Here is a 14701-nt window from a genome sequence, read left to right on the forward strand (position 1 = left end):
TTCCTCAGTGACTTTAGGTTCAGCCTCTGGGCACCGACGCCCCATGAGCGTCGGGCCTGTTCTGAGGACCTCGGCCGCCCCGGGCCTGCTCCTGTCTCCCATATCCTTGTCCCTCCTGCCTTTCCGTCTGCTCTCAGACACACCTGATCTCTCCAGTTAGACAGGCAGCCTCCCCCAACGCCCCGACCCCACTCCCTGCCCGGATCCTCCCCGGAGCCTCCCTCCAGTCCCACTGTCAAATTCAGCCTTGCTTTTCCATCCTCACCCCCTTGCCTCTTCTCCTCCGTTACACCAGGGAGCCAGCCTCCTTGTCCTAACCCTGCTCCGTGACTTCCCCGGTGCTACCCCTCCCAACTCTCCACCTCCCAGGCACCTGCTCACCCTCCAGCATAGGCCACACCCCCGTCCGCCCTGGAGCATCAGTGCTGCTCTGCGTCCCAAATTCCATGCTCTCTCCCCAGAGACACCGTCCAGATCCAGAGCTTTAACTACTTCTGTGCGACTGGCCCCCAAACACACTTTCCAAGGCCCCCAGCAGACCCTGCATGCTCTCTCACCGGCCGGATGCCCCATGCCCACCCACGCCTGGTCACCTGGTGAACAGCAAGGGCACCCCAGGGTCCCGGCCAGGAACCCAAGGTCACTGCGACTTCCCCCCCCCCCGGCCCACTCCCCCTCAACCAGACTGCAGGCCCCGCAGGCCACCCCCCCCAACAACCCTGCCATGTTTTACACCTGCTTGTGCCTGAGTGACTGCGCCCCTGCCCTCCGGTCCTTCTGCAATCAGCATCTATCGAAAGTGCAACTTCATGAAATCGATCCTCTGCCAGCGGTCCCTCAGCGGCTCCCCATACCCCTCAGGACAACATGTCACCCCCGACTCAACCCCCAGAAAGCCCCCTGCTCGGACCCCTGCCCACCTCTAGCTCAGCCACATAAACTTCCCTCCTGGCCTCAAGGCCTTCACAATGCTGTTCCCTCTGCCTCAGAGGCCTGTCCCCAGATTATTACCCAGCACCTTCTCATCCTTCAAAGCATAGCTCAGATGGTGCCTCCTCCAGAAAGATTTTCCAGACGTCAGGTCTAATTCAGATGGTGCTCTTTTCTCCAATGAGCTGTTCAGAGGAAATAGCTGTTCAGAAGCAGTAGCTTTTCTTACGTCGTCATTTAGCTCCTGCAACTCTAGGTATGAATCGGTAAAGTCTTCACATGAAATGTGCTCTGGACTCAAATGGATTTTCCACACCAACTAGTAAGAAGGGAGCCCAGACAGGCCGAAGACGTGGATTTAAGTCCCAGTTCTGCCCAGTACAACCTGCTTGTGGCTCCTTTAACCTTTCTGAGTCTCAGCTCTTTCACGTGTAAAGGGGCATTACGGTCTCTATTCAGGACGGGTGGAGACGGGCCACGCCCCCCATGTCGGGAGGTCGTGTAGTCGTGTGGTCTCACACCTGCGTCGTATTCTGGTCACAGGGCGTGAAACCCGGGGGCCTGCAGTGGTATCAACCACTCGGCGTACGCAGAAACTAGAACCAGACCACGAGGCGGGAAGCAGAAAAAGACGTAGCCAGGAAAAATCTGTTCTTTAACCTAAAGATGGTCTATGCACATGCTGTCTTTACTGTTCTGAAACTGGCATGAAAAGAGCAAGACACGTTCATGCCATCCTGGGTCTGCGGCTGCCCTGGTGTATGCAGACACAGCTCTCGTCCTAAGACGGGACCTCTCCATCCCCATCAAGCTGGTTACGTGCACATGATCTAAAAGCACAAAAGCTGGGAAACCAAAGCCAAAGTGGAATAAAACAGGAACCCCCGAACCAATGTGATAACCCTAAACCTGTCTTCTCTGTCCAGAGAAACGCATGGTCTCGGTGGGGTGAACACATAACCACGCCGTCACCCCGCGGGTCCCTTGAATTTGCCACTGGAGTTCTTGGCTCTGGGGGTGGGACCACCAGACACGCTGACGAGTGACAAGTGCTCAGACCCGTCCCGCATGTCGCGCCTTTGCCGCGGTGTCTGCTGCTTCCGTATCTCCTTCGACTCACTCTATCTTTTGCCCACCACTAAATAAACAAAAGCCATAAATAGAGTTTTATTTGGGCAAAGTCAACAGAGGACAGTGTGGAGTATGACAACTGCAAGGTTATTTAGGCGCCTTTTGTTTACCTTCTCTGCCTTAGCCGGGCGCCAGGAGGAAACCAGCGTGACCAGAGGATGGCTCACAGAGGTATAGCCAAATATCTCCCCCAAACACAGAGCCCTTCGAAAGCGGCACAGCATAATTGTCCTTCACAACGTTTGGAGAATCCAGGCTACTAATTAACCGCTAGTGCATCAATTAGTTATAATAGCCGCAATAATACACAAACAATGGTATGAAGTTATGCATCACTGTGCCGCACTCTCCATTTGGTGAGCTTTTCTTCTTCTAAGCTTTGGCTTTGAAGATTTAAGTGAATAATTCATCCCTAATGAATTTAGCCTTTCTGTTTCTCCAGGACGCAGGGTATTTAAACGACTGCAAGAAACCATGTTATTAACACAAGTTTGCTTTAAAGAAAACTTTCACCATTAAGAACAATATTTTCATATGGATGTTTCCATGTTCGGTTTCCAGAGGTGTGTGGATGAGGTTAGCTAGTTGGGCAAAGACATTGGAAAGGGGTCGGGGTGGGGTGAAAATATACAAACTTCATTTTTCTTTGGTCGGTGATTTGACATTTCATGCAAATTTAGTTAATCTCCTATAAGATCTATAAGCTTATGCAACACATACATAATCTGTGAATAAAAGTAACTCACAATAAAGCAGAATTGTTCATAAGCGTAATTTTTTTTTTTTTGGATGGGAGAAAATGATCAGAGAAGTAAGTATATTGACTGAAACAAATTCCAAATAATAAAAACACCTTCCAAGATGCATCTCCAGCCATCCACGCGCCAGACAGACTTCCTCATAAACGGGAGCCCGGAGCAGGCTCTCCCTCCTCCGCATCTTCCTTTCCTCCCCACTCCCGGCGCCCCCAGGCCCGTTCTGATGTGCACCTGTCCTTTCTCTCTTTGATGAGCCGGCACATGAAGTCAGGACCTTCCGACTGAAACACAGCCCATGCACCTGTGTTCTCGATGAAGAGAAAAGCACAAAATCCCACACATGAGGAGGCCAGACCGGGACTCAGCGGGCAGGCCAGGGCAGCCACGTTCAGAGAAAATCCAACTCGGTAGCTTTCAAATACTTACATCACCAAATCCTTACGCTTGAGAAGTGTGTTTAGAACAGCGTGAAAGTGCTCCAGTGTGAAGCTGGGGGAGGCCTGGGTCTGAGTGAGGCCCCCAAACTTCAGCCCCCCATGACCATTCCTACCCTGAGGTCCCGCTTCCTATGTAGACCTAAGTAAGCAAAATAAACACAAACCAGGTGGGAGAGCGTTTAGTTTTTTTAAAACATTTTATGTAGAAATAACTATGGATTCCAGGAAATGGCAAAGGCAGTACAGAAATGTCCTGCTTACTGGTTTTCCCTTTTTTACTGAAGTAGAGTTGACATATGATACTGTATTATGTTCGGGTACACGACATAGTGATTCAACATTTCTGTGCATTATGAAGAGATCACCACGGTTAAGTCCGGTTACCATGTCACCATGCAAAGTTATGACAATATTCCTGACTATACTCCCTAAGCTGTGACTTATATGTTACATCCCTGTGACGTGTTTATTTCATAGCTGGAAGTTTGCGCCTCTTAATCCCCTTCCCTTATTTCATCCAACCCCCCACCCCCTTCCCTCCTACAACAATCTGTTTGTTCTCTGTATCTATGAATCTCTTTCTGTTTTGTTTGTTCATTTATTTTGTTTTTTAGATCCCACGTATAAGTGAAATCACACAGCATTTGTCTTACTCTGACTTATTCACTGAGCATAATGCCCTCTAGTTTCATCCGCGGTGTTGCACAGGGCAAGATTTCATTGTTTATGGCAGAGTAATATTCCATGGTGTATAAAAGCCACTTCTTTATCCATTCACCCATCAATGGCTTTAGCTCTGAAGTGAGTCCCTTGCAGGCAACATAGATTTGGGTCTTGTTTTGTAACCATTCAGCCACTCTCTGTCTTTTGATTTGAGCACGTGGTCCATTGACATTTAAAGTAATTATTGATAGGTATGTACTTATTGCCATTTTGTTGATTGTTTTCTGGTTGTTTTTATAGTTCTCTCATTTTGTCTTCCTCTCTTGTTCTCTTCCCTTATGATTTGATGACTCTCTTTAGTGTTATGTTTGTATTCCTTTCTCTTCATTTTTTGTCTATATAATAGAGGTTTGTGGTTACCATGAAGTTCACATATAACAACCTATGTATGTAGCAATGTGCTTTAAGTTGATGATCACTTACATTCAAGCACATTCTAAAAGCACTAACATTTCTACTCTCCCCCCACGTTTTATGTTTTGGACATGATATTTTACATCTTTTTGTTGTGTGTATTGCTTAACTAATTATTTTAAATGTAGGTGATTTTACTACTTTTGTCTTTTAACTTTTATACTAGTTTTACAGGTGGTTGATCCACTACCTTTACTGTATGTTTGCCTTTAGCAGTGAGACTTTTTTCTTTCATGATTTTTTTTGTTTCTAGTTATGACCTTTTCTTTTCTGTTTAAAGAAGTCCCCTGAACATTTATTGTAAGGGCAACTTAGAGGTGATGAACTCCTTTAGCTTTTGCTTGTCTGGGCAACCCTTTATCTCTCCTTCAGTTCTAATTGATAACCTTGCTGGGTAGAGTATTCTTGGTTGTAGGTTTTTTCCTTTCATCACTTTGTGCTTGTTTCTTCTGACCTGCAGAGCTTCTGCTGAAATATCAGCTGATAATCTAATGGGGGTTCCCTTGTCCAATACATAGCTAGTTGTTTTTCTCTTGCTGCTTTTAAGATTCTCTTTTTATCTTTAACTTTTGACATTTTAATTATGATGTGTCTTAGTACGGATCTTTTTAGTTAATTTTGTTTGGGACTCTCTGTGCTTCCTGGACTTGAACATCTGTTTTCTTCCCCAGGTTAGGGAATTTTTCAGCCGTTATTTCTTCAAATAGGTTTTCTGTCCCTTTCTCTCTCTCCTCTCCTTCCGTGACCCCTTCAATGTCAGTGTTAGTGCCCTCCATGTTGTCCCAGAGGCCCCTTAAACTATCCACATTTTAAAAAATATTTTTTTCTTTTTGCTGTTCCAATTGGGTGATTTTCACCACCTTGTCCAAGGGGCCGGTGGTGGAGATGTGGGTCCTCAGAGGGTGAAGCCTTCCAGGGCATCACGCAGGGTCCTCCTAAAGCCTTACGTCTTGGGCATCAGGTGAGGGTGCTCTGGACATTTTCTCTGCGAAAAGCCTTTTCCAAATGTGAGTCCCCACGTACATCACTTTGTTTCTACTTCAAAGTGTGGCTCCCAGTGGTACCTCAGGCCCCTTGCCGTCACAGGGTAGAAGTCAAGTCATCACTTTTAATCCAAACGAAGAGATTTCCGTGTAAGAATAAAGTATTCGTCCACAACCACAGTGCAAGGGAAATAACATTAGCATTTGCCTATTAGGGTCATACAGCTTTGAGAACTTATTATATTCACTGTTGTGGTTTTCTGTATTTTTTTCTGCTTTTCAAGATAACATCACTTATATGTGTATAAGCAATTTATATAGAACGGGTCTGGGCCTCAGGAAGGAGAAGAAATAACAACGCACAGGCACGGACGCATCAGAACGCGCTCGGTCTCGTACACTTGGCCGTTTGCCTGGGCCCTTCCTGTGTTTTTCAAACAGAGAAGAAATCCTCGTCCACCAGAGGGTTTGCCAGGCCTGCTCTGCTGAAGGAGCTTGACCACAGCAGACAAAGTGGAAAGAGAATCATAAGGCCCGAGGCTCAGTAGGCCAGGCCCCATCTGCCCGTTTCCCGGGAAAGGCGGGCCACGCCTGCAGGGACTCACACGGTTCACCTTTGCTCTGGCTGAGGCCCTGGGGAAGGAAGAGCAGACGGCCTTCGTTCTCCTTTTTCCTTTTGTGTCTTTGCCCTGGTAACCCGCACAGGTGAGGCCTCTGTGCAGAGCTTCCTGGGCAGGTGTCCCCAGGATAGCTGGAGGGGGGACAGGAGCCCAGGGACTGGGGGGCGCCCTCTCCCACCTGCTGCTCCGTGTGCCACGGGCGGCCCTGCAGGCGCGGCTTTCTCTGTGGGCCGGGGGGGAAAGCGTCGGCAGAGTCACCCCGGCATCAGAAGTGCTGGTCTCTGGTCCTGAGCCGGGGCTGGAGCTGGGCCACCACCCGTCCTAAAGCAGACGCATCCCTGAGCATCAGCTCCTCCACGAGAGCTGCTGGCCTCACCTCTGCTCGTAACTCTACTTTCCAAAAGCATGTTGTCCATTTCACCTACGGTGTTCACGCTCCTCTTGGAAAGGATGGTGGAGGTCAAGACAAGGAGGGGTAGTTCAGCCGCCATGGGCATCGCACGGGGCCCAGGTGGGGACGGCACCATGAGCGCCGCAGCCGCTGACCAGGACCCGCTCTCACCCAGGAGACCCCCGGCCTGCCACTGAGGCTGCCCACCCCCAAACACCCTGCAGTCACCACAGCCCTCAAAGAATCGTTCCCAGAGTGTGAAGATGTGGGAGAAGGTAAGACTTAGAGGAAATAATTTAAAACAGGTGATAAAGAGAAGAAATATCTTGGAATGTAATGAACATTATGAGATGAAAGACCTGTGACCTATGAGCCTGTGACCTGTGACTGATGAGCCTGTGACCTGGCAACCTGCGTCCCGTGGCCCCAGGGCCTCCTTGCCTGCTCTGCAGGTGACCCCCAGCCCCTGTCCATCAAGCTCCTGACCCTGCTCTCTGGGTCCTGACACCGGCTCAGTTGGGGTGAAGGCTGGACGTGCCCCTAGACGAGGTCTCTCAGCCCCCTGCATGTGCCTCTGTGCTGGAGACCAGGGGAAGCACCGTCTGCCTGTCCCCACCCATGTCACCAGGCGCTGTCCCAGCCCTGCTCCCCTTGCTCCATCCTCACTGGAGCTTGGGGACCTCCTGAACCACTGCGGAGCCACCAGAGCCCGGGATCGTCCCATGCAGTGCAGGTGCTCCCACGGTGACCCCGGCCACCCCGTGGCGACCAGACTGCAGCCACCTGGAGCTGACAGTGGCTCTGCAGTGGCAGCCAGAGGACATCGGGGGGTCTGAGCTCTGCGGCCCCAGCATGGGAGGAAGGGCCCGAGGGTGCTCACCGGCCCTGAGGAGGTGGCTTCACGCCCGTTTCCACCCGTACTTGGATCGGGAGCACCAATTCTGTGTTGGATGTGACCAGAACCAAAGGCCCAGGTCTCACCAGATAAAGCGGCCACGGTAAGGCCACAGGGCCACGTCCCTTCCATGTGACACCCAACAACCTCTCAGGCAGCTCCTTGCACGCAATTGATTTCCCGCAGAGTTTTGTCTGAAAGATGCTTCTAGATTATGGCAAGAAAGCATCCTCTAATCCTCCTGCCAATGTCATTACGTTAGCAGACAGGCATCTCACGGCTGATTGATAGCATTTAACTCCAAGCATATTTCAGCTCCAGGCACAGCCGCCGGCCTCTGAGTGAAGCCAACCCTGCGCTTCGCTTGTTTGCCGAGCGCACGCCGTGTTTGCGGGGGAATTTGTAAGGTGGGTATGCGGGAGGCTGTTATGGATTTGCTATCTTAGCCTGAAGTGTGGGCTGCTGATTATGTGATTAAATCGATCATCATTTCTGCCCGGATCCCGTGCTTGCTGACCCATCTCCTGGCCACGGCGGGAGCAGAACCGTGAGCTCCAGCACCGGGCCTGAAGCGCTTTGTTGCAGAGAAAATGCCAAAGTCTTGGCAGGTGGCTTCCAAATCTCTTTAGAAAGCAAAATATTATAACAAGTCTTCGGGTAACTAAGCAAGCAGCCTTTGTTGTCAGGAGGGAACATGGCAGGTGGGGGAGAGGGGCCGTCTGGTCGATGGGACTGTTGATCCTGGCTTTACCTGGGGCCATGCAGAGCCTCCGGTCCATATTCAGGAGGTAGAGACCCTCTCGTTCTATGGACGTGATTTACATTGCACGACATGGGGCTCACTTCTGCACCCAGTGGGTTTGCAGGAGGGCACGTCACGGCTCACAGCGCCCCTCCCTCCTTCTTCTCCGGTCTCAGACCCCAGGGGAGGGAACCCCACCCTACCCAGGAGGAGAGTGCGAGCCCCGCCCCAGGGGACACAGACATTCCCCCTTCCCGACTTTCTGGCTCTGGACCATCCTTAGGAGGGCTCTACCATTCGACAGCAAATGGCATCAGAAATGCCATCCATTGGGCTTCCCTAGTGGTGCAGTGGCTGGGAGTCCACCTGCCGATGCAGGGGACACGGGTTCGTGCCCCGGTCCGGGAAGATCCCACATGCCGTGGAGTGGCTGGGCCCGTGAGCCATGGCCGCTGAGCCTGTGCGTCCGGAGCCTGTGCTCTGCAACGGGAGAGGCCACAGCAGTGAGAGGCCCGCATACCGCAAAAAAAATAAAAAATAAAAAAAGAAATGCCATCCATCATCTTTCATGTGTCAGTCTGTGCTCAGCTCAGCTCTGGGGACTTTTCCCTCCCGCCTGCCCCTCCCAGGCTTCCAGGTAACTGAACAGCTCCACTTTGCTATCAAGTTGTACCTCTTGATTCTCAGCAGGAAAATCTGGGACAATTCAATCTCCCAGTGGAAATTGCTGTGACCCCGACAGATCTTTTAAAAATCAGAACATCTGGTCAGTCACCTTCTCCCATATGGGTACACAGAGCTGAGTTAATAAGGCCACATCAGTAAACTGGGGAAGCAGGTAGATTTAACGGTTACAGGATGGCGCTGGGCTAGTGTGTCAGCCCCGGGAAGGCGCGTGGGGCAGGAACAACTGTGCTTATCAGTCCTTTTAAACAGCAAATCGCTCATAGGCATGAAAATATTACTTTAAAAGAAAAGTAAGACAGCTGCTGGGGTTGTGCTCCTCGCTTTGTAAAAGGCAAGCTTCCCGAGCTTCCTGCGCTGAAAAACCGTTCAGTATTTATTAGGCTTATGCAATCATCATTGTAATTACTATTTATCTATTGGGAATTGGGCTTTTTTTTTTTTAAGTATTATTTTGCTGCAAGAGGGGACCAGGGGAGGGGAAGCTTCTGTGGTTCATGACCCAGAGGCCACCCCCAGGATCCTCAAGATGGGAGTCAGAGGTCCCCTCTGCCTTTCCCAACAGGAGGTAGCTGCTGGGTGTAACAAACAGGACCGCCTTCCCAGTGCCCGCAAGAGGCTGGGTTCTTTCACTCCAAGCTGGTGGTGTGTTTCCATAAAACAGAAGCGTTTCCGGGCGGCTGACCACTCCAGCACTCTGGTCAAGCTGTTCCTCTGGGCAGCATCGGGTCACTGCAGGGCCCCAGCCGCTGCCTTCCCACTGTCCTCCCAGGCCCCTGTCCCCCCGCCCACTCCCCGGGGCCGAGGGCTCTGCCCCGCCCCGTCCCGCCGTGTGCGGAGCACAGGCTTGAAACAAGTCTAAGGACATCCCCAGACAGGGGCCGTCTTCCCCCAGTGTGTGTTTGGAGGGGAGGAGGGATGGCTCTTTGTCACTTGTTTTATCAAACTCTACGGTGAGTTAGTTGACACTCCCAGGAGGTCACCTACCCTTTAAGATCGTCCACGGTCTCGGTAAGCAGCCCTGAGGGACCAAACTGCAGAGCAAGTACCTACACCAGCAACAAATTATCTAAAACGAAAAAGGAATCCTGTCGCTGAAAACTCAACCGATAATTTAGAACTTTTTCTCCACAGAGATGACATCTGGGCCCGAGTGACCCCCAGTGTGAGAGGCACGGAGCCTAAGAGAACCCAACCCGTGGGTCCCGCTAGGGTTTCCCTCCTCCTCTCTCTCCTTTCAGACACTCCCCAGGGACAACTTTACAGCAGCACGTGTCTCAGATTTCCAGAGTCGGCCTCAGCACCTGGCTGGGCATCCACCTGTCAGGCCGGGCATCCCCATCCATCACCTAGACATCCCCAAACCGGCACCCGTGGGAAGTGGCCCGAAGGGTCACCTGGGTCTTTCAGGAGCCCCACCTGGACCCAGAGCTTGAGGCCCGCCCAGAATGAAGGCGGAGGGAGAGGACACCCCCTTGCTGGCCCCCCTCTCACCCCATGACCCCTTCTGTCTGCCAGTCACCCTGATGGTCATGGCACCCAGAGTCCGTGGGGGGACAGTGCAGAGGCCGGGTCGGGAGGCTGCCAGCGTGAGGAACCCCGTCCACAGAGGCTGACGCCAGGCAGCCTCACTGCCTCTCCAAACAGTGAAGAGAATCCACCCGCCTCAGCCTTCCAGTATCTGACAGAATGTCCTTTTCTTCATGTCTCTCTGAGGAAAGCTCACGTTGTCCAAACTTTAAATCGTGAGTGAAACTAACTTGGAAACTCTGGACCTCTTGGGCTGTATATACACACACAAGTCTAATGCAAGTACAGCTTCCTGATGAGTCACGATCAACCACAACTAACAAGGGCTGTACCTACTCTGACTCTTTTCAGGAATTGTGAAAACAAGACACAGGATTAGAAATGACCGGTGCTGGGCAAAGTGACAGCAGGATCCTGAAGAAACAGACGACCCCGGACTTGACCAGCCTACCAACTCGCCCTGCTTCCGGGACCCCAGCGCTTCTGAGTGCATGGGACCCCCAAGGGGCCCCACCCCTCCCAAGCACACCTCTAAGGAGGGGCCTGCTGGCGGTTGACTGCGTCGGTGATAAACCAATGATAAGATCTGCATTCGAATAGCTAAAATAAATAAAGGCGCATCAACAAAAACAGCCGCCTTTTACTCTTGGAGACCGATTTGGTCCATGTCATACTCACCACTGTGTTGTAGATTTTCTCCAGTGCACAGGTTCTGGCGTAATTTATTTTAGGAGCCAAAAAGCACATTATTTGGCAATTGTATCACTCCAGGTATAATTTTTTTTAAAAAACCTTCCATTATTTTGTGTCATTTGGTTAAGTCTCCATCAAACCCTTTTCAAATTCAAAGCAGCCAGCTCCACAATAAGTAACTACAGCCCAGAATTAGTGATCACGTTTTTTTCCTCAGAGTTAATTGAAACGGATGTGTTTTGAAATCGTAGTGGGGGTCTCTCGAGAAGAGGGCTGTGTGTTATTCAGTCGGGGACATAAAGCAGCCAGAGTCAGCAGGACTCCGCCACCAGGACGGGTCCCGTTGGCACCGGTGGGCCCCCCACTGCAGCCTCTCCCAGTGGATAAATAGTTAAATTATATGTGTGTCAACGTACAGAGCAACCTGAAAGGAACCTGTTCTTTCTCCTTCTGTCGTCGGGCTGTGAGTCCTGAATAAACCTCCAGGTCAGCGGAGACGCCCTTTTTCCAAATCACAGAGTAGCTGACCTCTTGCGGCAGACCTTCCCTCCTTCTTCGCCCTGAGACTAATTTCTCCAGGCTTAGAGGGGCATTTCCAATTAACAGCAACGTCATTTTTGATCACAGCTTTGCACGGTTTCCGCGCTAAGGTGTAAACACTGGAACACGCAGCAACAGCGATTCACAAGCGCGGGAAGGGAAGTGCACGCGTCTCGTTGGCTGGTTCCAGCCGGGTCCACGTTCTAGAATTCCAGGCCAGCTGCTCTCCATACATTTCTCACAATGATCATGAAGTTCCTTTTATTTTATTCTTATTCCTCGGCCCCTTTGGTTGCTTCTAGCATTTCTTCATGACACGTGAAATACATCCGTGCTGCAAAATCCATTAGGAAACACTTCCAGACCCATCAGAGCACCGTCATTTGAATTGAATGGAACGATACCCCAGCCAGTTAGTGTGAGGATATTTGAGTCTGTTAAGCACTGCAATGCCCAGGTCCCATTTCCAGCACTGCACAGGTAAACAGATTACCTGGCGAGCGGCTCCATCTTAACGGAGTGTGGTCCTTCTGGTGCCGAGCCCCTCGGTGGGTACCACAGTGCACGTTTGGGGAGAGGAGATTTGGTTCTTAGCACAACCAAAAATACCCAGAGAGCTGGGGAGTTTGGGAGGCTGGTGAGGTGCCCACCTCTGGGGCACTTCTGAGAGATGTGATTGGCTCCACAAGCAGATTTCAGGTATTCGATGGAGAAGGACCCGCTGTTGGCCTCAAGTTACCAACAGTCTGGGATTTAGCTGACGTGACCTGCAATGCGCTCAGGAGATGCTTCTGGGACTCAGGACCAGAACCCCCAAGACTTCCTCCCTGCCCAGAAACCAAACAGAACTCTCAAAACCTTGTCACCACCTTGTAAACAAATCTTTACTTGTTCAGGTTGCAGGGTTCATCCTCCTGTCTTTGTGGATAAGGCCGAAGTTAGAGTGAGCACGAAGCCGGTGGACGGGGCCTCAAGCAGAGCAGGGACCTCGGTCGGGAGGGGCTGACGGGGGCCCCCATGGTCCCTACTTACCTTCCTCAGCCACCACCCTCCGTGCAGGTACGACGAGGAACTCACTGTGCTTTGTTTCACAAAAGGATGCGATCAGGTGCTCACCTGGCCCGTGACACAGGAGAGCAGGCCCTGGGGAGGGTCCCCGTCGCCCACCTGCCCACAGGACCTAGGGGCGCGATGTGCTTCCGAGCTGCTGGGCGCCCGTCTGCGGTGACCCTGCCTCCTGGAAACCTGGCTACTGCGGTCAGCTGAGAAAGGGCGCCTCCCAGCGCTGGTTATCTCCGGGCAAAACGACAGCTTCGCGGTTTTTAAATGTAAATTAACTTTATAGTTTAGTTTTTAATTTAATTTAACCCTCAATCCTCACCTTCCAATGAATGTCAACCAAGAATGTAGCGGTTTCTTTTTTGGACAAGAGCAGAAGTCCAGTCCGAGTCTTTGCTACAAAATGCAGGTTTAGCCAAAAGTTGTTTCTGGGGCTCTCTCCCCCTCCCCACCCCGTTTCCCATCCTCACCAGGGAGGTCGATGTGACGGAAAGTGCGCAGTGGATACAGAAGCCGGTGACGTTGTTAAGATGTAAATTCTCCATCGGCAAGACTGTGTCTCCGGGACGTCCCAGACTATCCTGTCCCCGCTCAGATAGCGCAGCTGTCAGACGGCGGAGCCGGTGGCCAGCTCCCGGACGCCGCACGAGGCCAGCATCAGGCGAGTGCGTGGTGGCAGGAAGTGGGTCATTGTCTTTGGCTCTGGCGTCACTGATTTTCAAAAAGCGGAGGATCTCCTGGATCAGAAAGCAGTTGTCAAGAAACTGCTCTCTCATGGAGATATTCTTTTAAGAGATAAACAGGCACGCACACGTGCGCACACACACACTGACAACAAGAAGTAGAAATTAGACATGTGAGTGTGAAGGTAAAATGATGCAGGCGTGCAGAAGGCAAGCATGATTGCAGATAAATGTCCAGAGAGTAATGGCGGGGGGAGGGGCAGTGAAGGACACAGAGGTCACGGATGTGACAGTCGCCTCCCCTGCCATCCCGGGGGAGCCACCTGTCTCACCACCACCACCCCGCCCGTCCTGGGGGCTCCTGGAAAGACTTGGGGGATGTGGGAGATGGATCTGTCTGTGCTGTCAGCTGAGAGAGGCCTTTCTGCACACGAGCCATCAGGATAGGCTGGGAAGAGAACTCTCCCACACCCTAGGATCCTGACTGGCCCGTGATCTGAACAGGTAAACGGCATCCATCTTACAGACCCCACACTACTCAGTGTGTGTTTAGCACTGAGCACAGCAAACCAACATTCCCGAGCTTCCATCCCGCTTGTCAGCAGTCACAGAAACAACCGCTCATTTAGGAGGGTTTTCTCGGGGGTGAGGATGGAGATATTTGCGTTTAGCAATTTGAATGAACTCGTGAATTGTGATGAATGACCTCCTCATTTTAGGGGAATTCAGATAAGTGCTTCTAGGGATTTATATTTATGACAAAACCATTTAATATAACTCGTACCTTCGTTGACAAACCAAAAGTTATCGTTTCTTCTCAGTATAAATATTTAACAAATTAGTGAGCTACTTTGTGGTCCATGTGATCTCTTGTTCACGATGGTCTCGTTTACCTGGCAAATTTTATTTGTAAATTATCAGCATGGCCTTTCAGTCTCCAGTTTATTTTTTTGGTCTGGTTTGGGTTTGGATTTTTAATTATAACACCAGACTGGCTTGCGTGGAAGAATTTGGCCCATTTTCACTGTTTTAATATGATTGTTGCTGATGGACTTATACATAATTGAACCTATTCCAATTTTTATCATCTCAAAGTTTACCAAAATCCCATCCCCAAGCATTTCAAGAGTCAAATATCTCCACCAAAAAAACCGCAGAGGTTCACGACCCAGAGTCAATCCCGCAGCAAAATGGGTGTGGACATGCCCCCAGCTGTGCCAAAGCTCCCAAGAGGCAGCCGTCCCTCCTGGCAATTCCCATCCACATAAAGCACATAGCACTTGGTCATGAGCCGGCCTTTTTATTGTTAGAAAGAAGAAAATGCTTGGTGAGGGCGATGCTGAACCCCTGCATGGCTCATCATGGCCTTTGGAAGACCTGCTGGAGGGCCAGCACCTTCTGTGCTGTTGGTCTGGGATTCGGGCCCCCGCGCCCAGGTCTCTTTCCAAAAGTTACTCCTTCCCAGGGGCAGCGATGCTCCGCACTGCC

The sequence above is a fragment of the Mesoplodon densirostris genome, chromosome 15, assembly GCF_025265405.1.
Source record: "Mesoplodon densirostris isolate mMesDen1 chromosome 15, mMesDen1 primary haplotype, whole genome shotgun sequence".
Taxonomy (NCBI): Eukaryota; Metazoa; Chordata; class Mammalia; order Artiodactyla; family Ziphiidae; genus Mesoplodon; species Mesoplodon densirostris.